The sequence below is a fragment of the Nerophis lumbriciformis genome, linkage group LG20 (assembly GCF_033978685.3).
Source record: "Nerophis lumbriciformis linkage group LG20, RoL_Nlum_v2.1, whole genome shotgun sequence".
Taxonomy (NCBI): domain Eukaryota; kingdom Metazoa; phylum Chordata; class Actinopteri; order Syngnathiformes; family Syngnathidae; genus Nerophis; species Nerophis lumbriciformis.
In genome coordinates this window covers 44,576,992-44,602,648 of record NC_084567.2, presented here as the reverse complement: position 1 = coordinate 44,602,648, position 25,657 = coordinate 44,576,992, and the positions used below count along the sequence as shown (strand labels likewise).

Here is a 25,657-nt window from a genome sequence, read left to right as displayed (position 1 = left end):
TCAATTAGTATTCCAGTGTTCCAATATGAGCATCAGACTGGTAATAGGAGCATCAGACAGGGAATAGGAGCATCAGACAGGGAATAGGAGCATCACACAGGGAATATGAGTAGTAGACAGGGAATAGGAGTAGTAGACAGGGAATAGGAGCATCAGACAGGGAATAGGAGTAGTAGACAAGGAATAGGAGCAGTAGACAGGGAATAGGAGCATCAGACAGGGAATAGGAGCAGTAGACAGGGAATAGGAGTAGTAGACAGGGAATAGGAGCATCAGACAGGGAATAGGAGTAGTAGACAAGGAATAGGAGCAGTAGACAGGGAATAGAAGCAGCACACAGGGAATAGGAGCATCAGACAGGGAATAGGAGCATCAGACAGGGAATAGGAGCAGTAGACAGGGAATAGGAGTAGTAGACAGGGAATAGGAGCATCAGACAGGGAATAGGAGTAGTAGACAAGGAATAGGAGTAGTAGACTGGGAATAGGAGCAGTAGACAGGGAATAGGAGCATCAGACTGGGAATAAGAGCATCAGACTGGGAATAGGAGCAGCAGGGAATAGGAGCAGTAGACAGGGAATAGGAGTAGTAGACAGGGAATAGGAGCAGTAGACAGGGAATAGGAGCAGTAGACAGGGAATAGGAGTAGTAGACAGGGAATAGGAGCAGTAGACAGGGAATAGGAGCAGCAGACAGGGAATAGGAGCAGTAGACAGGGAATAGGAGCAGTAGACAGGGAATAGGAGCAGTAGACAGGGAATAGGAGTAGTAGACAGGGAATAGGAGCAGTAGACAGGGAATAGGAGCAGTAGACAGGGAATAGGAGCAGTAGACAGGGAATAGGAGCAGTAGACAGGGAATAGGAGCAGTAGACAGGGAATAGGAGTAGTAGACAGGGAATAGGAGCTGTAGACAGGGAATAGGAGCTGTAGACAGGGAATAGGAGCAGTAGACAGGGAATAGGAGCTGTAGACTGGGAATAGGAGCTGTAGACTGGGAATAGGAGCAGTAGACAGGGAATAGGAGCAGTAGACAGGGAATAGGAGCAGTAGACAGGGAATAGGAGCGGTAGACAGGGAATAGGAGCAGTAGACAGGGAATAGGAGCATCACAGATAGTCCACAGTTAAACCCGCTCCACTGCACGTCTTGGCTCCGCCCCCTGAGGAGGAGGCACATGATCCACGCTGCGTGATGATCATCAGATCCACGCACAGCCGCCAGTGGAATTGTAGTAGTAGTAGTTTTCTCTCCTTTTCTTTCATGGATTCGCCTTTTCTCTGGAATATTGCTCTGTCCCGTCGCGGTAAGTAAGTACGTGTGTGTGTGTGTGTGTGTGTGTGTGAGTGTGTGTGTGTGTGCGTGTGTGTGTGCGTGTGGGTGCGTGCGCGTGTGTGCGTGGGGGAGAAGCAAGGTGGCTATTGTCTGTCACTTTGCAGGATCCAGCAAGTAGACGGTGTTCACTAGATGATACACGACCAGGATCCAGCAAATAGACGGTGTTCACTCATGCTGGGGACGTGTAGATGTGTGGAGCAGACAGACAGATAAACACCTGTCTGTCTGTCTACTTACACGCCCTGAACATGATTAGCGTGATTGCTGATTTCCACGCGTGGACTTCACGACCCTGGCGGGGATTTAGTGAACATTTGTCCCTTTTTTGTGTTGCTGCTGCACACTGAACATGATCATCTCAATGTTATTATTCCTTAATATTCCTCTTTATTATTCCTTAATATTCCTCTTTATTATTCCTTAATATTCCTCTTTATTATTCCTTAATATTCCTCTTTATTATTCCTTAATATTCTTCTTTATATTCCTTAATATTGGTCTTTATTATTCCTTAATATTCCTCTTTATTATTCCTTAATGTTGCTCTTTATTATTCCTTAATGTTGCTCTTTATTATTCTTTAATGTTGCTCTTTATTATTCCTTACTATTGTCCTTTATTATTCCATACTATTGCCCTCTATTATTCCATACTATTGCCCTTTATTATTCCTTAATATTCATTAATGTTTGTCTTTAATATTCCTTAATGTTGCTCTTTATTATTCCTTAATATTCCTCTTTATTATTCCTTAATATTCCTCTTTATTATTCCTTAATATTGGTCTTTATTATTCCTCAATATTCCTCTTTATTATTCCTTAATATTCCTCTTTATTATTCCTTAATATTCCTCTTTATTATTCCTTAATGTTGCTCTTTATTATTCCTTAATGTTTGTCTTTTTTATTCCTTAAGGTTGCTCTTTATTATTCCTTAATGTTGCTCTTTATTATTCCTGACTATTGCTTTTTATTATTCCTTCCGTGTGGTCAACATGATGCAGAACATGCAGAACATCACATTTAAACATTTAAACATCACATTTAAACATTTAAATATCACATTTAAACAGTGTGGTGTGAATTATATGATAAATAACTGCATTTTCCTGTCCCTCCGAGGTCACAACATTAGGTACACCTGCACACTATAACCACATGCAAATTTACATATATATATATATATATATATATATATATATATATATATATATATATATATATATATATATATATATATATATATATATATTATAGTGAAGATACTTAGAGTTTGCAATCTAGTCAAATGATATGAAAGCATTTGTGATTGACAAAGATGTTGATGTATCACATAATACACCGTAGGCTTAGGTCAAAGACTCATATGTAATTGACATGTATGTACTATTATGTTGTGCTAAAAAAAACTAAATTAATAATGAATATGTTTCTTAACTAAACTGTGAATAACATTAAAGTGCAAATGAAAATACAGCTTCACCACTTTAGTCATCATTTTTGCGCTAAAAATACTTTTGAATGACTTTAGCTCCTGACTTCTTCTGTTTCTTTCATGTTGTCATTACTGCCACAAGTGGTGGACAAGTGTATTACAACTAAGTACCGCTGCGGCCATATGGACCACAGCTGACAAACACATATTTTTTTGTTGGCGGGGCGCTCATGGCCCAAACAATGGGCCCCGGCCCCATGGTTGAGTAACACTGCTTAGCTTTAATGCGCATTTTAGGGAAAATCCTTGGATTTGTCTGCTTGCCATAACCTTCATTTTATTTCTAATAACTGCACATCATCAACATTGAAATTGCACTTTTAAAAGTATCAATATGAAAATAATATACAGTAATAACAATAATATACAGTAATAACAATAATAATCTACAGTTTGTCCTGCAATTGTGAAAGGACCTGTTGGTGCCGACACTAACTGAGAAGATGATGTCAAGTAAGGCTGTCCAAAGTGTGGCCCGTGGGAAACTTCTTTTTCAACAACCTGCCACACCTTCTGCAGACAAAATAATCATGTTTCAAATGACAAAACAATCAAATGAACCAAAAAAGGAATAACGGAATCACAACAATTTCAGCCCCAAAATACCAGCGGAAAACTAAAATGGTCTTCTACCTGCTGTTTTTCATGCACATACACTATGTATACTTTTCTTGCAAGATACACTAACATTTGGAGTGTAATGATGGATGCATGTTATTAAAGAATAATAATACAAATAATGAATTACACTACATTGGATTGGGTGTATATGGACACCTGGATGCAGAGACGGTAGGCAAGTGCAGAAAAGAAGCCGTCTATATTAGGGAAATGGAGGTCCTTCAACAACAAAGATGTGCACAAATGGAAAGCAAGCGTATGAAGTACAAGGCGAGTGAAGGCACAACGCTGAGGTCCTTAGCAACATGATCCAGGCAACCAGGCACAGGTGCTCCCTAATTGCTAATCAGGCACAGGTGCTCCCTAATTGCTAATCAGGCACAGGTGCTCCCTAATTGCTAATCAGGCACAGGTGCTCCCTAATTGCTAATCAGGCACAGGTGACAGAGCTCAGACCAAAGAGTGGTAGCAACAGAAAGTGGAATGAAAACTAAGAGTGTTGGACATGAATAATAACTGTCATGTTAGCTTTTATCATCTCCAATGCACAACCTTCAACTTTTGTATGCGGCCCTCGCTGGAAAAGTTTAGAGACTATAGTGAGTGCCATCATGAATATGAGACTATAGTGAGCGCCATCATGAATATGAGACTATAGTGAGCGCCATCATGAATATGAGACTATAGTGAGCGCCATCATGAATATGAGACTATAGTGAGCGCCATCATGCATATGAGACTGTAGTAAGCGTCATCATGCATCTTCTTGATGTCACTCTCATAAAGATACCGTATTTTCCGCACCATCAGCCGCCCTGGGTTATAAGCCGCGCCTTCAATGAACGGCATATTTCAAAACTTTGTCCACCTATAAGCCGCCCCGTGTTATAAGCCGCATCTAACTGCGCTAAAGGAATGTCAAAAAAACAGTCAGATAGGTCAGTCAAACTTTAATAATATATTAAAAACCAGCGTGATGTGGGCGCGCATGGAGTCGTATATCAACATGGACGGAGCTGCGTGAAAAAAGCCACCCGGCCTCTTCGCGTAAACTTCCCTTAACCACTCGCTCATCTTTTCTTCATCCATCCCTTCGAGTTAGCTTTTATGATGACGCCGGCTGGAAAGGTCTCTTTTGGCAAGGTCTTCCTTTTGAATATCACCATGGGTGGAAGTTTCTGGCCATTAGCATGGCAAGCTAGAACCACAGTGAAGGACGACTTCTCATTCCCTGTGGTGCGAATATTCACCGTACGTGCTCCCGTTGTATCCACAGTGCGGTTCACAGGAATATCAAAAGTCAGTGGAACCTCGTCCATGTTGATAATGTTCTCTGGCCGGATCTTTTTTTCAGCTATCTTGTTTTTACAATATGCACGGAAAGTAGCCAGCTTTTCTTGAAAGTCTTTAGGCAGTTGCTGTGAAATAGTAGTCCGTGTGCCGATGGAGAGATTGCGTCTTTTCATGAACCAGAAACCTGTCACTTAGTAGGAGCCATTTTGTGGTCTTTACAGATGTAAACACACAAAGGAAATGAAACGTAATATCCGCGCGCTTCTTCTTCTTCTATGGGGGCGGGTGGTTGCTTACAGTAGAAGAAGAAGCGCTTCCTGTTCTATGGGGGCGGGTGCTTACCTTGGCGGTTGCTTGCGTAGAAGAAGAAGCGCTTCCTCTTCTACGGGGAAAAAAGATGGCGGCTGTTTACCGTAGTTGCGAGACCGAAACTTTATGAAAATGAATCTTAATATTAATCCATATATAAAGCGCACCGGGTTATAAGCCGCACTGTCAGCTTTTGAGTAAATTTGTGGTTTTTAGGTGCGGCTAATAGTGCGGAAAATACGGTACTTATTATGGATATGGCCTATAATCCATATTACTATATTCTATCTTGCAGCCTGTTGTGATAACAAATATCATGATTTGTTCTTCTAATAGAAGGATTTGAACAAGAAAGATTTGGGATCTTTGACTAGTTGATACAAATGTGTAGTTTGTCTTATTTTCTTCTCTTGAGATGCTAATTGATCTCCTGGCTAATTTCTTGTTGCTATCTTGTTGTAATGCGACTCCAGCTGGACTTCTGTTCTTGTGTACCAAGCACTAATTGTGTTGTTCTATTCTGTTGTGTAGCAAACACTTATTCTTCTGTTTCATTACTTTACCTTCAAGCTAGCTCAGTGGTTAGCATGGCTCCTTGTCCCGTCCTGCTTTCTCTTGTTCGCTGCTATTCCCTGTCCTCCAGTGATAATGTTACCTGGAAGAAATATATTTTATTTTCCGCCAGGGAGGCGGTGATTAGTAACCTAGAGGAGTATTGTATTGTTAACGCTCTGACAGTACAGCTGCACCAATGATCATGACAATCATACACCGTGGTCAATATCCTGATAGTTAGCATTATAGTTTGAAATATTCGTTATCTTAAATTGCAGCACTTTGAAAAAGTAAAGGTGATTCTGCTCATTTTGTGGAGAAGCAGCTAGTATGCTAATCACTAGCTAGCTTAGATGCTAACACCAATACAAGACTATCCTTTAGAAACAACACCTGTTTTGCCTTTATCATAAAAAAACACTGTAAAACCTTTACAAAATAAAAGAGAAGAAGATCAACATATTTCAACACTTCAGTAACAATAAAATGTTTCTTAAGAAGACAGAACAATATTTAATGGTTCTTCTGCCAAGGAAATGATTCAATGATGTTGGTGTGTGTATTAGTACTTTTTGAGTGCAGTTAATAATAGCGTGATATTAATGTGATCATTTTAGTCACAATAATGCTGACATGACATTTTCAGACGATTACATCCCTATGGATGTACTTTAGCAGCAGCCTTATCAGGCTGCTACAGTACTTTGATGAAGTTAGCTCTCAATTTGTGTAACACTTGTCATCAACATGCAGTATCACCATAACAAATCTACATAGTAGGCCAAATAAGTCATCCATTAATTGAGTTTGATTCTTGGGGTGACAATTTGATAAGAAATAACTTGACAACCTAACGTGATTATGAGCTCCACATTCAATTGTTGTACAAACCCCGTTTCCATATGAGTTGGGAAATTGTGTTAGTACAATGCAAATCATTTTCAAGCCATATTCAGTTAAATATGCTACAAAGACAACATATTTGATGTTCAAACTGATAAACATTTTTTTTTTTTGCAAATAATCATTAACTTAGAATTTCATGGCTGCAACACGTGCCAAAGTAGTTGGGAAAGGGCATGTTCACCACTGTGTTACATCACCTTTTCTTTTAACAACACTCAATAAACGATTGGGAACTGAGGAAACTAATTGTTGAAGCTTTGAAAGTGGAATTCTTTCCCATTCTTGTTTTATGTAGAGCTTCAGTCGTTCAACAGTCCGGGGTCTCCGCTGGCGTATTTTACGCTTCATGATGCGCCACACATTTTCGATGGGAGACAGGTCTGGACTGCAGGCGGGCCAGGAAAGTACCCGCACTCTTTTTTTACAAAGCCACGCTGTTGTAACACGTGCTGAATGTGGCTTGGCATTGTCTTGCTGAAATAAGCAGGGGCGTCCATGAAAAAGACGGTGCTTGGATGGCAGCATATGTTGTTCCAAAACCTGTATGTACCTTTCAGCATTAATGGTGCCTTCACAGATGTGTAAGTTACCCATGTCTTGGGCACTAATGCACCCCCATACCATCACACATGCTGCCTTTTACACTTTGCGTCGATAACAGTCTGGATGGTTCGCTTCCCCTTTGGTCCGGATGACAAATATTTCCAAAAACAATTTGAAATGTGGACTCGTCAGACCACAGAACACTTTTCCACTTTGCATGAGTCCATCTTAGATGATCTCGGGCCCAGAGAAGCCGGCGGCGTTTCTGGGTGTTGTTGATAAATGGCTTTCACTTTGCATAGTAGAGTTTTAACTTGCACTTACAGATGTAGCGACCAACTGTATTTAGTGACAGTGGTTTTCTGAAGTGTTCCTGAGCCCATGTGGTGATATCCTTTAGAGATTGATGTCGGTTTTTGATACAGTGCCGTCTGAGGAATGGAAGGTCACGCTCATTCAATGTTGGTTTCCGGCCATGCCGCTTACGTGGAGTGATTTCTCCACATTCTCTGAACCTTTTGATGATATTATGGAGCGTAGATGTTGAAATCCCTACATTTCTTGCAATGTCACTTTGAGAAACGTTGTTCTTAAACTGTTTGACTATTTGCTCACGCAGTTGTGGACAAAGGGGTGTACCTCGCCCCATCCTTTCTTGTGAAAGACTGAGCATTTTTTGGTAAGCTGTTTTTATACCCAATCATGGCACCCACCTGTTCCCAATTAGCCTGCACACCTGTGGGATGTTCCAAATAAGTGTTTGATGAGCATTCCTCAACTTTATCAGTATTTATTGCCACCTTTCCCAACTTTTTTGTCACGTGTTGCTGGCATCAAATTCTAAAGTTAATTAATATTTGAAAAAAAAAAAAAAAAAAGTTTATGAGTTTGAACATCAAATATGTTGTCTTTGTAGCATATTCAACTGAATATGGCTTGAAAGGGATTTGCAAATCATTGTATTCCGTTTATATTTACATCTAACACAATTTCCCAACTCATATGGAAACGGTGTTTGTATAATCAATATAATCCAGCAAAAGTATTTTCAACCATGATAAAAGTGTGTTGCTGAAATGATCAGACGCACATATTGGAGGAGTGACCTCTGACCTTACATGTGATACATAAAACATCCTGGACTCCCACACTAGAGATTTGTTATTGATCACACACACACACACACACACACGCACGCATGCACGCACACACACACAAATATTTGATTGCGTGTATGGGCGTGGCCAGTGTTATTTGGGCAGTGGGGGCTCCTGATTGGGTAGTAGATCAGTCATGTGATCCCTCAAGGGCCTGATGGGCCCTAGGGTGAGATAAGGGCTGCTCTTGTGGAGAATGACCCTCCTAGATGGTTCATTGAAAGGAAAAGGAAGAAGACATTAGAAAAGTGATACGGCTTTTCTCGCTTGATTGATTTATCAATCAATCAATCAATGTTTATTGATTTAAGATGAATCTATCAGATGATGTGCTTGTCTAAATCTTTACCCTGCTTGGACTTAGTGTAATTATTCACTATGTTAGTTGTACTAAATGAACATGTCTATGTTCTCATTCATCAGGTCTTTGTAGTTGAATGCCCTGAGACTACAAAGACCTGATGAATGAGAACAAAAGAATCAGAATCAGAATCAGAATACTTTTATTGCCATTGTTTGAGAACAAGTTCACAAACTAGGAATTGTTCTTGGTCCAATCATGCAACATATAACACAGAATAGGTCATACTAATTGTTCTGATACTGATTCTGATTCTGATTATTTTGTTCTCATTCATCAGGTCTTTGTATTCTCTGGGCATTCAATCATCACAACTGGACTGTTTGGTTTGTCTTAGGCCCCTCCTACACTAAGGTTATCCAGGGTAAATCCCACCTAACTTTATCCTTGTCCACACACACACAATGGTCGTCTAAGATCCCCTCCGTCCACCGGCACAACGCCACCTATTACGCATGCGCACGTCATTGTCACCTTCAGTGTGTCCAAGTTCTTAAATGTAACTTACCTGAACAATATCCAGTGTTGTGGTATTTCAATCAACTGGAATCCAGTGTGACTATTGTAGTGAATCACACATGAGACATCATACATTAATCAAATCTTTATTAGACACGTTAACAATGTGATAAAGAACATTTTACATCATCCAATCTAGGGATGTAGATATCCGGTCAGGACACTCCTCACTCTTTTGCCTTCACCTTCATTGTCCATTCCTTTTTGCTGACTTTATATACTCTGGACCTAGACGTTGAGTCCGCAACATACATGGCGGACAATAACTGATACAGTCTGCTTTGCCAGTCCAAATGCATTCGCTGTTTTCCGTAGTCTTCCCTCGACGGCCACGTGATACAAAGCACACGCTACCTTTGTTTTCACATCCACGGGAGGAAGGGACAAAGTTTTTCAGTAAGTAGAATCACAGCTGACCTGGACATTCGAAAGTTCTCTTGCCGTCTGAGAAGTGTTGTATCCCAAATTGCTGCAATCGTGCGTTTCCTTCACTTAAGGTATTTATGTGTGATTCCCACAAGCACATGTAGAAGAAGGAGAAACATGGGCGTGTCTGGATGACTCGCCTCCATCTTTCCAGTGGTTATCTCCGATTATTATGAAGCTGGCTGTGGCGCGTTCTTTCTGACGTCACTTCCTGTGTGGGGCGCTGTCTTTCTGACTTCACTTCCTTTACGAACTCAGTTTGTAAACGATCAATGAGTCCATACAAAGCTAAGAGATTCAAGAAATACACGGCGCACTTGTGTAAAAAATTATCCAAGGAGGGGGACCTTAAACAATAGTTTACTGTGGCTGAAACGGGACTTAGGCAAATAATTATTGGTTTAAGGGGTTATCCGGCTTATTGTCGACATGGCCTTAGAAGATGTTTCACTTCTCATCTGAGTTGGCTTCATCACTTCATAATCATAGACTTAGATCTAGTCTTAGACTTAGATTGGTCACATCTAGTCATAGACTTAGATTGTTACATCTAGTCTTAGACTTAGATTGGTCACATCTAGTCTTTGATTTAGATTGGTCACATCTAGTCTTAGACTTAGATTGGTCACATCTAGTCTTAGACTTAGATTGGTCACATCTAGTCTTAGACTTAGATTGGTCACATCTAGTCTTAGACTTAGATTGGTCACATCTAGTCTTAGACTTAGATTGGTCAGATCTGATGTAGCGGCTTGTGACAAAACCCCAAATATTTATACTCCAACACCAGGAGGGTGTGCCTGGGCAAGGATGGTTCCGCCCTATCATAGTGAGAAAAACAACTGTTGAGATGCAAACGAGCAATCCTACTGTCAAAGCCAACGACAGTTCTTGAAGTGGAATTTCCTCTCGTTAGCATTGAGGTATTCTGTGGCAGAACGATTGCTGTGGATCGACCACTGTCAGCCCAAAATAGTTTTTCAACTTTGATTAGAGGGCTTCCCTCAATCCTCTTTAGTACCATATGTCCTCCCTGTCCAGAATGTGTGCATTTACTTCTCAAAGGAGAGCTGTTCTCCCTGAGGTGCAGGTCGACAGCCGAGTCTAGACCTGAAGAGTTGGCCCGCCTATGCTGTGCCAAGCATCGACTTAGTGGTTGTTTTGTTTCATCAATATATGAATCAGTGTTCATCATTACACTGGATAGCATTCATCAGATTGTTTTTGTGGTCTTCAGGATCCACCAGTCTCTGTCTCAGGGTGTGTCCTGGTTTCAAGTGTCCTGAGATGTTGTGTTGGTTAAAAATTCTTCTGAGTTCCTCAGATAGAACTGATGCATATGGAATGACAATATGTTTATGTCTGTCACCTTTTTCCTCCTCATTCACTCTGTTCTTGTTTGTTGGAGAACTGGATGCACTTTTCACAAACAACGAGTTGGGCTAACCACAGGTTTTGAGGACTTCCCTCAAATGCTTATGCTCTTTTTCTTTGGCTTGTGGGCTGGTAGGAACGTGATCAGATCTGATTTGTAGGATTCTGATAGTTTGTGTTCCAGTGGGTGGTGTGAGTCAACAAGTAAGAATTGATCAGTGTGTCTGGCCTCTAGTTGGGGTTTACCGAAAACCCACACATACTGATCGAATGATGAATGCACTGATTCATATATGAATCAGTGCATCAACAACCACGAAGCCAACTCATGGCACAGCATAACGGGCAAACTCTTCAGGCCAAGACTCAACTTTCGACCTGCACCTCAGGGTTCAGGTCGACAGTTGAGTCTTGGCCTGAAGACACACAAAATAGTCACACAAAACAGGCGGTGCCTGCATTAATTATGAGCAAATAGTGGAAGTAACAACTTCAAAGCATTGCAATCTATAAACTTGAAGGAAAGAAGATGTAAACAAAACACTTTGGAAAAGCTAGCAGGTATTTACTGTTGTTTGCTGAGGTAGCAACAATTAAGTACATCAAGCAGAGGAGTTGATCTAGTAAGACTGTTTACTAGCCTAGCTCTAAGACGGTGTGCCACAGGGGTCAACCAGACACATTTGGCATATTATTCTTATCATTGAGGTAGCATTTGTTTCCTTCCCCTTATCCCCCAACCTCATTACAAAGAAATGTCACACTTGTTTATTTGTGTGAAACAATTTGTATTCTTTTTTTAATTAAACTTTAATTTAATTTGATGCATGTTCTGTACTAAAACATGTGAAAAACATGTTCAATGATTAATTTTCTGAGGACAAAATAACAAATTTCAAACATAAATGGACATGTCGTTCTGACACATCTCTGGTCAGGATTCGATCCCAGTAGAAGTGTTTATTAGCCTAGCATGAACCGGGGACAATCAGAATACATATTGAAAATACAAGTATGTTAAACACATATGCTGTACATTCCTGAAGACAAGAATATAAGTTGGTGTATGACTTGATTCTGTATTGATTGCAATCAGACAAGATTCACAGTAGTTATGATAACTTCCACCTTTTGGAATTTCTTTCTTTCTTTAGTTTATTTGGAACATGAACACACTTACATCATAATACATCACACAATTTCATATAATTTCATTTTACATCATGCCCGAAAAGGAGTAGGAAGAAGCAAAGCTTATTTAATCCTACCCCTTTCCCACTTCAAAGCATTTACAAATATATAGAATCATTTACTGACCTTTTTATATAATAAAACAACATCTATGAATTAGTATACAACAGTTTTGTAATATGTAATTAATTAATTAATTCAGTCATTATTAACATACTGAGATGAAGAATATCATATTTTCAATAAGGTTGAAAGTATTTCTCATAATTCTTCTTCTTTGTACTCTGTAAGCACTATTATTTTGAACAACCTCTTAAACTGGATCATATCAGTACAATTTTTTACTTTTTTACTTAATCCATTCCATACAAAAGTGTTGTACGTGCATATAAATGTTTTAAATGATTTTTTCCTCTAAGGTTATATTTCTCCTCGTTAGTTGAGAAGAATTGTTGTACATTCTTTGGTAGCAGGTTATAGTTTGCTTTGTACATCATTTTAGCTGTTTGCAATTTGACCAAATCACCGAACTTTAATATTTTTGACTCAATAAATAAAGTGTTTGTATGTTCTCTATATCCAACATTATGTATTATTCTAACTGATCTTTTTTGTAACACGGTTAGCGAATGTAGCGCACATTTGTAGTTATTTCCCCATATTTCTGCACAATAACTCAGATATGGTAACACTAGCGAGCAGTAGAGAATATGTAGTGATTTTTGGCCCAGGACATATTTTGCTTTATTCATTATTGAAATGTTTTTTGCCACCTTATGTTGTATGTTTTGTATATGAGATTTCCAGTTCATTTGATCATCTATTAATACTCCCAAAAATCTAGTTTCTTTTACCCTTTCAATGTCTACTCCGTCTATTTGTATTTGTGTATGATGCTCTTTTCTACTATTACCAAATAGCATTATTTTAGTTTTACTGAGATTCAAAGATAGTCTGTTTTTGTCAAACCATCTTTTTCATTTCTTCTGTTATTATTTGTATTATCTTCTGTGTGCTCTCTCCTGAACAGAAAGCAGTTGTGTCGTTTATTCTCCTCCACAATTTACATTGTGGAGGAGAATAAAAGTCCTCCTTTCTGTCCAATACCAACTTGAAAGTGCTTGCTTTTTGTTTGTCCAGCTTCCATACTCCTTTTTATACACTTTACAAGAAATACATTGGCGGCAATCTGGCTTTCTGGGGCGACACTTTTATTGTGAAGACAGGAACTGTGCAGTCGCTCTTCAGAGTTTTGACAGCAGGTACGACGTGAGAGTCTGTTGTAATAAAAAGTGTTTCTCGCCTTCCTCCTGGTCGATTTGTTCTTAACAAGGATCTGGCAGCATCATCTCACTAGACCCTCGGGTGCTGTGAATGTCACTCAAGTAACAGTGATGTCATAGTGAAGATTGATGATTGCTCATTTTTAGGTCTATTATTTTTTAATGCCTGGCGGGCGATCGACTGACACACCCTCCGTGATCGACCGGTAGCTCGCTATTGACCTAATGGGCACTTCTTGCCTACACCCTGCAGTATTTCCTTCTGTTTCGTGCTTTGAACCACAAGTACAGTCTTCTAGTCGTCCGTAGCATTTCTACTCGTATGGATTCCCCGTTCATCACCCCAAGCAACGTTTGTAAGTTTTACAATATAACTACAACTATTCATACTTACTAAATCGTCCATTGTGTGATGTCTGTAGGAGTGTTTTTATGCAATCTGTATGTTCTATTGTAATGTAATGAAGCTAGCGTCGTTAGCATTAGCTAATATGTTGTTTACAAGTGTCTGTGTTAGAATTATTAACTTACAATGACATATTGTTTCAGTTTCACAAAATACTCAGTAAATTCACCAAAACGCACCGTGGAGTTATTGAGTCTGTTTAACTGACTGGAGAGCGAGCTTGTGAAGCTAGTGGGTCCATGACCATGACTTCTGTTTTGTTTGATCAGCCGTTTTACTGCCGTGTTACAGACACTGTTTGGAAACAATTAAGGTATGTATATAAACATTTACAAAATCTAGGGATTATAGTCCGGTGCGGTTAATATATGAAAAATGTTTTTGTTTTTTTCAAATGGTGCAGCTTATCTACCGGTGAACTTTATAGTTTAGAAAATATGCTACGTGTCACTGAGATAGCAATTTGCTGACATTAGCTATGGCTTGTGTACTAATAATGTCATGAACAAGATCCTGATTAATGGATGACTGACTTCAACCAATTTGACTGATCAGATGTCCTCAGAGTGAAGAACGCTCACTAAACGATGTAGTGGATCATGTAGCTCAGTTGTGTTGTTGTGGAACTGTTAAGTAGCTGAAACATTGGCTTGATTTATTGAACTATAGATCTGTTTCACTATAATATGATGAAGTTCCAAGGCATAATCTGATAATCTGCCCCCTGCTGAGGCCTTTCAACATGAGGGGAAAACTGCACTTTAGGAAATGCATTCTGCCCACTTCAAATATTTGATGCAAGTCTACTCGCTTCTTGCAGCTCACTTGTATTTGTTGGGATGGCAAACTACAGCCTGCAGCTTTATGTTGATGCATCTGCTGCAACCTTTGATTGACTACATCCTGTGGAGCAGGAATATTTACATCTTTGTTCTTCATTTTAACCATCAAAATATCATATCTGTACCTTCACTGAGTCACAAAGCATCCTAAATCATGAGTGTACTTTTATTATTCTGGCCAACATTATTCATCAGCACTTTACTGCACCTGTTACACTCTATTCATGTTACACTCTATTCATGTTACACTCTATTCATGTTACACTCAATGTTATACTCTATTCATGTTACACTCTATATTTAATATATCATAAGTCTGAGACTATACACTCAGACTTATACTCCAGTGCGACTTATATATGTTTTTTTCCTTCTTTATTATGCATTTTCGGCCGGTGCGACTTATACTCCGGAGCGACTTATACTCTAAAAAATACGGTATTTGGCTGAAAAATATTTTTTTGCAAACCAGTAATTGTAGTCTGCAAATGATGTGTTGTTGTTGAGTGTCTGTGCTGTCTAGAGCAAAGCAGAGTAACCGTGTAATACTCTACCATATCAGTAGATTGATTGATTGATTGAAACTTTTATTAGTAGATTGCACAGTACAGTACATATTCCGTACAATTGACCACTAAATGGTAACACCCCAATAAGTTTTTTAACTTGTTTAAGTCGGGGTTGATTCATGATACAGATATATACTAACATCATAATACAGTCATCACACAAGATAATCATCAGAGTATATACATTGAATTATTTACATTATTTACAATCCGGGGTGTGGGGGGGTTAGCTTTGGTTGGTATCAACACTTCAGTCATCAACAATCAGCATCAACAATTGCATCATCAGAGAAATGGACATTGAAACAGTGGTGGACTGACTTGGTAGGATATGTACAGCAAGTAGTCGACATAGAGAGAGGGATCAGAAAGTATAAGAAAAAGTGTCTACATTTGATTATTTACATTTGATTATTTACAATCCGAAGAGGTATTATGTGGAAGGGAGGGTGTAGGGTGTAGGGTGTAGGTGGCAGTCGGTGCTAATTGCTTTGTAGATGTCGGAAACAGCGGGAGGCAGTGTGCAGGTAAAATTGTGTCTAATGCTTAAACCAAAAATAGACAAAAGGTGAGTGCCCCTAGGAAAAGGCATTGAAGCTTAGGGAAGGCTATGCAGAACGAAACTGAAACTGAACTGGCTACAAAGTAAACAAAAACAGAATGCTGGACGACAGCAAAGACTTACTATGGAGCAAAGACAAAGTACATCTGAACATGATGTGACAATCAACAATGTCCCCACAAAGAAGGATAAAAACAACTGAAATATTCTTGATTGCTAAAACAAAGTAGATGCGGGAAATATCGCTCAAAGAAAGACATGAAGCTGCTACAGGAAAATACCAAAAAAAGAGAAAAAGCCACCAAAATAGGAGCGCAAGACAAGAAGTAAAACACTACACACAAGAAAACAGCAAAAAAGTCCAAATAAGTCAGGGTGTGATGTGACAGGTGGTGACAGTACACCTACTTTGAGACAAGAGCTATAGTGATGCATGCTTGGTTATGCTTTAAAGTCATATCCAACAATTGGGACAACGACTTTTTACTGTTAACTGAGTTTAGTTTTTTAATGATTTCTGCTGGTGGTGTGCCTCCGCATTTTTTCAACGCACAAAATGTGCCTTGACTCAAAAAAGGACCATAGGATGGACAAATATAGTACAGCTCTAGGACTATAGTAGCCATAAACAGCTTCTACAGCAGGGGTGCTCAAAGTGCAGCACATGGGACATCTGTGGCCGTGATTCCTTTGTCATTGACCATATATAGCTCTTGAACAAATTGGGAAAAGAGCAAGAAGCACAATGAGAAAACAACTAAATGTTACTATCAGTAATAAAACCACAAAGCTTTGTCTTTAAAAAAAACAAAAAATGGTTACATATCAGAATCAGAATCAGAAGTACTTTATTAATTCCCGAGGGGAAATTGAGATTTTCAGCACAATCCCATTCAAGATCAGACAAACATTACAGGGAGACAGAAAAAGAATCGCTGACGGGTCTGCCAACTTCCGGCGCCCCTAACAAAAAAGGTGAGAAACAGGTACACGTTGGGAAGGCGGGGGGGGGAGTAAAAAGATATTCAGTCAAAGGCTGGACTTTGGAAAAAAACTCTTAGCCATAGCACACATAAACAAGTTACATAGAATCAACAAAACTTGCAACAGAAGGGAGGGAGTAGAAGCTACGGAGGCCGGCTGCTGCTGTATAAGCGGTACTCAGCCGTCCATCGCCCCTAATACACTGTATACACTGTATATATATATATATATATATATATATATATATATATATACATATATATATATATATATATATATATATATATATATATATATATATATATATATATATATATATATATATATATATATATATATATATATATAAATAGTTGACGTATTGGTAGATCTTGCTTTGGTTGTTGGCTGAGTCCAGAAATCTTGTGCTTTAAAAGGTTGGTGTCCTCTGCTCTAAATGTTGTGGATGAAGGCTTCATTGCTGCAGTAGCGAAAACCAAAAAAAAAACAATGGAATAGGGAAAACTCAGAAAAAAAGGAGGAACTGGACATATATGGAAAGTATTGTACCTGCTGATGTCGTTCTGTTGTAGTTGGAAAAAAAAGGCCGATACCGATTGACTTCTAAATGCCAAATATTGGTGCCAATAATCGATTGATCTCTAGGTCTTACTCTATTCATTTTTGGTGGACTTTATGTATGTGCTCTGCAACCACATCATTTCCCCATTGTGGGATAAACAAAATATATTCTTTCTATCCTCAATGTCTTTGAAATCTATGAAAAAGATAACACTTTCAATTTGAAAATGGTAAATAGTAAATGGGTTATACAAACCCCGTTTCCATATGAGTTGGGAAATTGTGTTAGATGCAAATATAAACGGAATACAATGATTTGCAAATCATTTTCAAGCCATATTCAGTCGAATATGCTACAAAGACAACATATTTGATGTTCAAACTCATAAACTTTATTTCTTTTTTGCAAATAATCATTAACTTAGAATTTCATGGCTGTTAGGTGGCAGCCATGTTCAAACTAAGTTCAACCCAGTCGAAGAAGTTGAGGAGGATCCGTCAGTGGAAAATAAAACAAGAGACGATAATTGTAAAAATGAAATTTGATGAAGAATAGATCGCCATTCATTGACTGTGAGTATGGTCGGGAAGGAGGAGGGTGGACAGGTGTGTTTTATGCTAATAACTGCGCTGCTGACCCGTCTCCGCTCGGGATGGTGTCCTGCTGGCCCCACTATGGACTGGACTCTTACTATTATGTTGGATCCACTATGGACTGGACTCTCACAATATTATGTCAGACCCACTCGACATCCATTGCTTTCGGTCTCCCCTAGAGGGGGGGGGGTTACCCACATATGCGGTCCTCTCCAAGGTTTCTCATAGTCATTCACATCAACGTCCCACTGGGGTGAGTTTTTCCTTGCCCGTATGTGGGCTTTGTACCGAGGATGTTGTTGTGGCTTGTGCAGCCCTTTGAGACACTTGTGATTTAGGGCTATATAAATAAACATTGATTGATTGATTGATGAACTCAGAGCCAAAGAAATGAAGACAACATCTGGAGACTTTGCACCCCAGTTATGTCAACAGGCCTCACATTTTAGTGGCTTTTTTAGAAAAGGTCCAAAGAGGTCTGATTAAAGTTGCAAGTTTGGCAACACAGATCACACCTGCTTGGTCTTTTTATACTCTGGCAGACCAGCTGCGTTATCATTTGTTTATAAGTGAGGACAAACAAGTAGCACCAAATCTACTTGTAGTGGTCCCATAAATGAATATGTGCGACCCAATTTGAGTGATTATGAGGCAAATAGTATTCACCTTGAGTCAAGGGGCTTTTTTTCACAGTTTCTCAAAGGTTAAGCTCTTCAATCAATTAAGAATATTTAATTTGGCAAAGCGGGTACCCTTGACATTCCACTGCTAATTGAATATTATGCACCAACCTGGATTACAGACATTTCATAGACTTCATCTCAAGGTAATAAATCACTTATCTACAATAAATATTGTGGGGATTGTGACTGGGGATACTTAAAAAAGTAAAGATTTATCGGGAGTGGATATTTGCCTTTTTGAACTGATCGGCAATCAACCAATGAGCTGCAGAGCCCAGTCCATCTTTACCAAGTGTTTAAATGCTAAAGATTGCACTTTATGAAATATTTGTTAAAAAAAAGGGATGCCAGCCCAGGGAGACAATTTTATATTTCTATATTCCTTGTTACACATGTGCAGGCATTTTGAGAATTCCAAGAGAGTGCATGTCTTACCAGAACACTGGCTCGTATTTGTGAGCGAGTTGTCTATCCACAGTGTGAAGCAGGGCGAGTGACTTTCACCCCAACACAACATCCTAGATGAAAAAAGGAGATCAGCAGCTCTCCATGTTTTGTTGTCCGCACCAAGGAAGGAGGTCTTGATGCGGGCAGACCAAAGCGAGAAAAGGAAACCTGGCTGACGTACAAATCTGGAACTATACATGCTAGCTAAGGTTAAACTTCTACCCAGTCTAGCTTTCTAATGCTAGATCCTGGATGTATACATGTCCATATTGACAATAAGAGGCTTTTATTTTCTATATCATGTAATTAACTCTTCTGTTGGAGTTGTAAACAACAGGCTCCAGACTATAAGGTTCTCTACGAGCTACATCGCAAGCGTAGTAACGGATTATATAATTCACTCATCAATTGCCATACACACTTGGCATTAATCCAACTAAAATAGTTTTTAGGAAAATCGTTATTTGTTTTGCCGAAGAACGGTGATGCTATTGTCTCACATTAGAAGGCTAAGCTAGCTCCACAACAAATCGAGCTAACATTGCTAATGCATCACTCAGACTTTTGTAACCTACTGTTATTAATTATCATTTCATTGTTTCCTTCATTGCCATAAGTAGTAATCGACGAACCCTCGATTAAAAGTAGTTTTTTCAGAAAGTCTATCTTTTTGTGAAAGTTTGTGGATGAAGCAGACTTTTTGCACACATCCGAAGCGACTTCTTCACAGCTAAAGGCACATATCTGCAAAACAAAAAAGTTGTCCCGGCCATCTTCTTCAGATAAGGCTGTAGGTTTGTCTGGTGTTGGATAATACAACCAATAACAGCATTTTTGTTCTGTGAGTCGAATCTTGGCCATTTTGTTGTCTAAACTACAGATTCGCGTGCATAAACTCAAAATGTTGGACGCGCGCAAGGCAGTCTGGGTAGATTTATACCATATATAGATCATTCACTGACGATGTTTCCAATTGGTGACATCACCAATTGTGCACATTCCAAACGGATGAAGGAAGGCAAGATTGTTTTATAAATATCTCTGCAAGCCTCTGTGATGTGATGTCACATTTCCAGGACTTACACAGATCCCAAATGCACAACAGCAGGTGGCAATATGTGACAAAAGTTGCTTTTGCCTGACAGGTCAGCTTCAAATGGGAGCCAATAGTAGTTTTGCTGTGGTTTAGTTATTGCATACTTGCCAACCCTCCCGGATTTTCCGGGAGACTCCCGAAATTCAGCGCCTCTCCCGAAAACCTCCCGGGACACATTTTCTCCCGAAAATCTCCCGAAATTCAGGCGGACCTGGAGGCCACGCCCCCTCCAGCTCCATGCGGACCTGGAGGGTCTGCATGGAGCAATGTTGTTGTAATATATTGAGTTGGAGGCAATAAACAGGCGAGGGGATGAAGTACGTCTCTTTACTGTAGACTTCAGAACAGACACTTGACGTCAGGTGCGCAACACCACGTAAATCGTTGGCCAACCAAAAAGTAACCCCAGTACGCTATAGCCAACATTCACCAGGAGATGGCAACAGACAAACATAGATCACTCTATTACATTCCAGTCTCTCCATGTTTTCTCGCCATGGTAACATGTGATCCTCATGCACTGTGCGCTGCCTCTGTCCCTCTTGATGTATATATGTATATATATATATATATATATATATATATATATATATATATATATATATATGTAAATAATAGAAAATACTTCACTTTCAGTTAATTCTAGCTATATATATACATATATATTTATTTATTTATTTTATCATGTATGTATATATATATATTTATTTTAATATATATATATATATATATATATATATATATATATACAGATATATATATGTATAAATATATATATATGTATATATATATATATATATATATATATACATATTATATATATATATATATATATATATATATATATATATATATATATATGAAATACTTGACTTGGTGAATTTTAGCTGTAAATATACTCCTCCCCTCTTAGCCACGCCCCCAACCACGCCCCCGCCCCGCCCCCCGAAATCGGAGGTCTCAAGGTTGGCAATCAGGCCCGGCCCTAACCAATCTGGCGCCCTAGGCAAGATTTTAGGTGGCGCCCCCCCACATCGGCAGTGAAGTGTATATACTCACAAGAACCCGAATAGCTTTGTCTTTGACCTTTTTTTTTACTTACAACTATACCTAATATATAAAGGGGTGGAAAAGTGACTATTACCTGCAGGGCAAACATTAGCTAACCAGAAGGCAATAACAATGTAAACAAAAAACACCTGCTTAAAAGATCTAATACAAATGTCCCTGAGGAATGTAAGGTGGGAGTACTGTAATTACCTAACGTTACATTATTATTTTCCATAACAATTTAGCCCCCTCCACAATATTAACCCGACGTTAAAACAGAACTAGCTATTTATTGATTAGCAATTGCCGAATCATGTAACATTAGCTTAATGCTAAAAAGCCAGGTTACTATCACATTCTGTAACAGACAAATAATTTCATGTAGGCTAACGTTACCTACCTGCTACCTCTGTCTTTTCTCGTTTCTCCTGCTCTTCTTTTCTCTTTTTTCTTCCCTGGGCACCTGACAGTTTTGGCCGTTTTGACATCTTGTGTTGATTTTTTGATGTGGTGACGTCCAAAAAGAGTCATGATACGGGAAGGGAGGGGGCGCACCGTGCGGGGGGAGGAGGGGGGGCGTAATGTTGTAACAAATAATATTTCTATTAAATAGGCTTTACTTTGCATTGTAATTAACGTGGGATTATTTTTTGTATTTAGAAATAATAGTAACAACTTTTTTCTCCAACATTTGTGGCACTGGCATGGCGCCCCCTGATGGACGGCGCCCTTAGCATTTGCCTATACGGCCTATGCCACGGGCCGGCCCTGTTGGCAAGTATGAGTTATTGTGCACTAGCCAATTTATTTCATCACAAATACTGTATTCAATACCATCATCGGATTCAAAACAATAATAGCAAATTCTAAATGTATAAAGGTAAACTTTATAGAAATATGTCACTGTGTTGTTTACATTAGCCACTTGCTACAGAACACTATCAGTTGCGTAATCTATTGTCAAAGTATCAGATTGAGACTTGAAATTGGCTTGGATCTGAGGCCAAAAAAGGGTATTGGGATCGCAGTCCAAAAAGGTTCCCAACAGAAAAACCTTTCATTTTTAAAAATGAATTCACTTAAATGATAATCTCTAGCTTGCATAACATAATGATGAAGTATACTGTCAGTTATACTGTTATAATTGTTTTATAGCTAAATAACCCTTTCATTTTCAACACTTAACATGCAAATATAGTTTATTTCAAGGCGGAACACACTCCTCTTTTACAAAGAAGTGTATTTGGCATGCATCTTTGTAACGCCACTGTAGAACAACCTTTAAATGTGCTAATATTACAAATGGAAGATGCACAAAAAGTCCACATGTCCATGAACAGAAGTTGCACTGAAATGCTACCAAGCCTTAGTTAGTTAGCAAACTTTTATTTTGCCGCGTGACGTGAAGAAAAGCCAAAAGCTCCAACGTGATTCAGCCTCAGAGACACAAGGGAGCAATGAAAGAGGATATTTTTAGCAGCAAAGATGCTCGCTGGCAAGAGAAGCAGCCATGGGATACTGAAAGTCTGTGTGAAGTGCAAATGACTTCCGGACATTTCTCTCCCATTCAATTCTTTTCACAGTCAATGTTCAGTAAATAACTTTTGTACTGCAACAAAGCATCCAAAAATATAAGGGAATAATTGATTTGAGTCCACTTTACAAACAACAAGGACATTGTGTGTACAAATTGTCAAGACTTGGACTTTGGCTTGGTTTGTTCTCCCGTGGTGCAAATGAACTGGACTGGTCAAGGCTTGAAGGTGGGTACATGATTTATTTTAAACTATCAAAAAAGGAATAAACAAAAAGCGCGCACAGTGGCGGAGAATAAAACTAGACTTTAAACACAAAACTTGCACATTGGCAGAAACTATGAACAATTAAACAAAACACTAACTGTGGCTTAACAAACAAAAACTTACTTGGCATGGAACCGGCATGAAAAAAAGAGTAGCAAGGGTCATCAGGGTGTGGAGAGTGTGCAGGAGTATAAATGTGGTGATGTCGTCAGGACGAACAACAGAAAATGAATGAACTTAAATACTATGGACATGATTAGTGAAAGCAGGTGCGTGACTCAAAACGTGAAACAGGTGCGTGCCGTGACAGGTGAAAACTAATGGTTGCTATGGTGACAAGAGTGCACAATGAGTCCAAACTTTAAACCGAACATTACTAAAACAAAACATGATCACACAGACATGACACAAATGTAATGTTGTGTTCAGTTGGTGTGTATGAGAGGCTTGGAATGGACCATGTGACCTAACATCTACATCAGGGGTGCTCACACTTTTTCTGCAGGCGAGCTACTTTTCAATTGATCAAGTCGTGGGGATCTACCTCATTCATATATATCATTTATATTTACTTATTTATGAAATATATGTTTTTGTTAACAAGTTAAAGGTGTTTAATGATAATACAAGCATGTTTAACACATATAGTTAATATTGTTAAAAAATAAAAGGTGTTTAATGATAATACAAGAATGTTTAATACATATAGTTAATATTGTTAACAAGTTAAAGGTGTTTAATGATAATGCAAGCATGTTTAACACTTATAGTTAATATTGTTAAAAAATTAAAGGTGTTTAATGATAATACAAGCATGTTTAATACATATAGTTAATATTGTTAACAAGTAAAAGGTGTTTAAAGATAATACAAGCATGTTTAATACATATAGTTAATATTGTTAACAAGTAAAAGGTGTTTAAAGATAATACAAGCATGTTTAATACATATAGTTAATATTGTTAACAAGTTAAAGGTGTTTAATGATAATACAAGAATGTTTAATACATATAGTTAATATTGTTAACAACTTAAAGGTGTTCAAAGATAATACAAGCATGTTTAACACATATTGTTAACAAGTTAAAGGTGTTTAAAGATAATACAAGCATGTTTAACACATATAGTTAATATTGTTAATAAGTTAAAGGTGGTTAAAGATAATACAAGCATGTTTAACACATATAGATTCCTTTCTTTCATGAAGACAAGAATATAAGTTGGTGTATTACCTGATTCTGATGACTTGCATTGATTGGAATCAGACAGTGGTGCTGATAACGTCCGCATTTTCGAATGGAGGAGAAAAAAAGTCCTCCTTTCTGTCCAATACCACATGAAAGTGGTTGGTTTCTGGCATCTTATTTGTCCAGCTTCCATACTCCTTCGTATACACTTTACAAGAAATACATTGTCGGCAAACTCCGTAGCTTGCTAGCTTGTGCACGCCAGCTTTCTGAGACTCTTGTTTTGTTAGCACAACTGTGCAACTGTGCAGTCGGTCTTTGGGGTTTTGACGACAGGGACGGCGCCAGAGTCTGTTGAAATAAAGTGTTTCTCGCCTTCCAGTCGGTCATTTTAATGAGCTGGCAGCAGCCAGCGTCATCTCAGAAGACCCTAGGGTGCCGTGAATGTCAATCAAGTGACGAAAGTGACGTCATAGTGAAGATTTATGATCGCTCATTTTTAGGACTATTTTTTTAATGCCTGGCTGGTGATCGACTGACACACCCTCCGAGATCGACCGGTAGCTCGCGATCGACGTAATGAGCACCCCTGATCTACAGTATATAGCTAGATATATTGCAGCCTCCTGCAATACTTATATATATGTCACTATATATGATTTGGCCTATAAACAATATTAGAAGTATTTCCAAAAAAATAAAAAATATTTCAAAATGAGTTAGAAAGGCTGCTAATGTAACTAATGACATAAGCAGTAATATGTTTGCATTAATATTTATTAATACAATTTGGTTGTCTTATCAATGTATTGTGTTATCAAAACGTAATTCATCTCAACTTTATTAATTGTATCTACACTTCTATTAAAATGTAATAAATATTTATTCTTCTGTTGTTTGGATACTTTAGTTGTGGGCGCTACTACAAACATTGATCCAATGTTGATGCTGATACTTAACATTTTCAAGATGGTTTTATTTATGAGCACAACAACACAGGAGGGCAGTGTAAAAACATCAATTAAATGTAAAAAAAGATGTCTTTATTCTCTCTCATTTCATGCAATATTGTGAGAAAAATGATGTCAATGTGCAAAATAACTAAGCACAAGAAAAAATAGGTAAGTTACGATACGAAAATGATTCTGAAATCATTATTATCGCAGTATAGATGAATGTGCTTAAACCGTGCTTATACACGTTCTCAAATGTTTTAACCAGGTTTTAATGAAAAAAACATAAAGAAAGTTTAAAATGTTTTCTGGATCCTTACGAGTCGTACTGTTTCTTTAATTGAGTCATTAAATGTTTTATTTTCTTCCATTTGAATTTGTAAAAGGCTTAGAATTTTGGTCTAATTGATAACGGCAAATTTGTTGTGTTTACTGAGAGGAGGTGACGGCTCAGACACCAGGGGGCAGTATATACAATTATTTATTATATATATAGTATATATATATATATAATAACAAAACAATACTAGTATAAACTAAACTAATG

The 25,657-nt window shown here is 38.4% G+C and overlaps 1 protein-coding gene across 2 annotated transcripts in view; it reads left to right on the top strand.

The window, feature by feature from the left end:
• Positions 1-1,170: 1,170 nt before the first annotated feature.
• Positions 1,171-25,657, top strand: part of plppr1 (phospholipid phosphatase related 1) — a 96,690-nt gene continuing 72,203 nt past the window's right edge. For both annotated transcript variants that reach the window (XM_061980922.2, XM_061980923.2), the window contains exon 1: positions 1,171-1,305. The gene's annotated coding sequence lies outside the window, so the exon portion shown is untranslated. The remainder of the gene's footprint in view (positions 1,306-25,657) is intronic.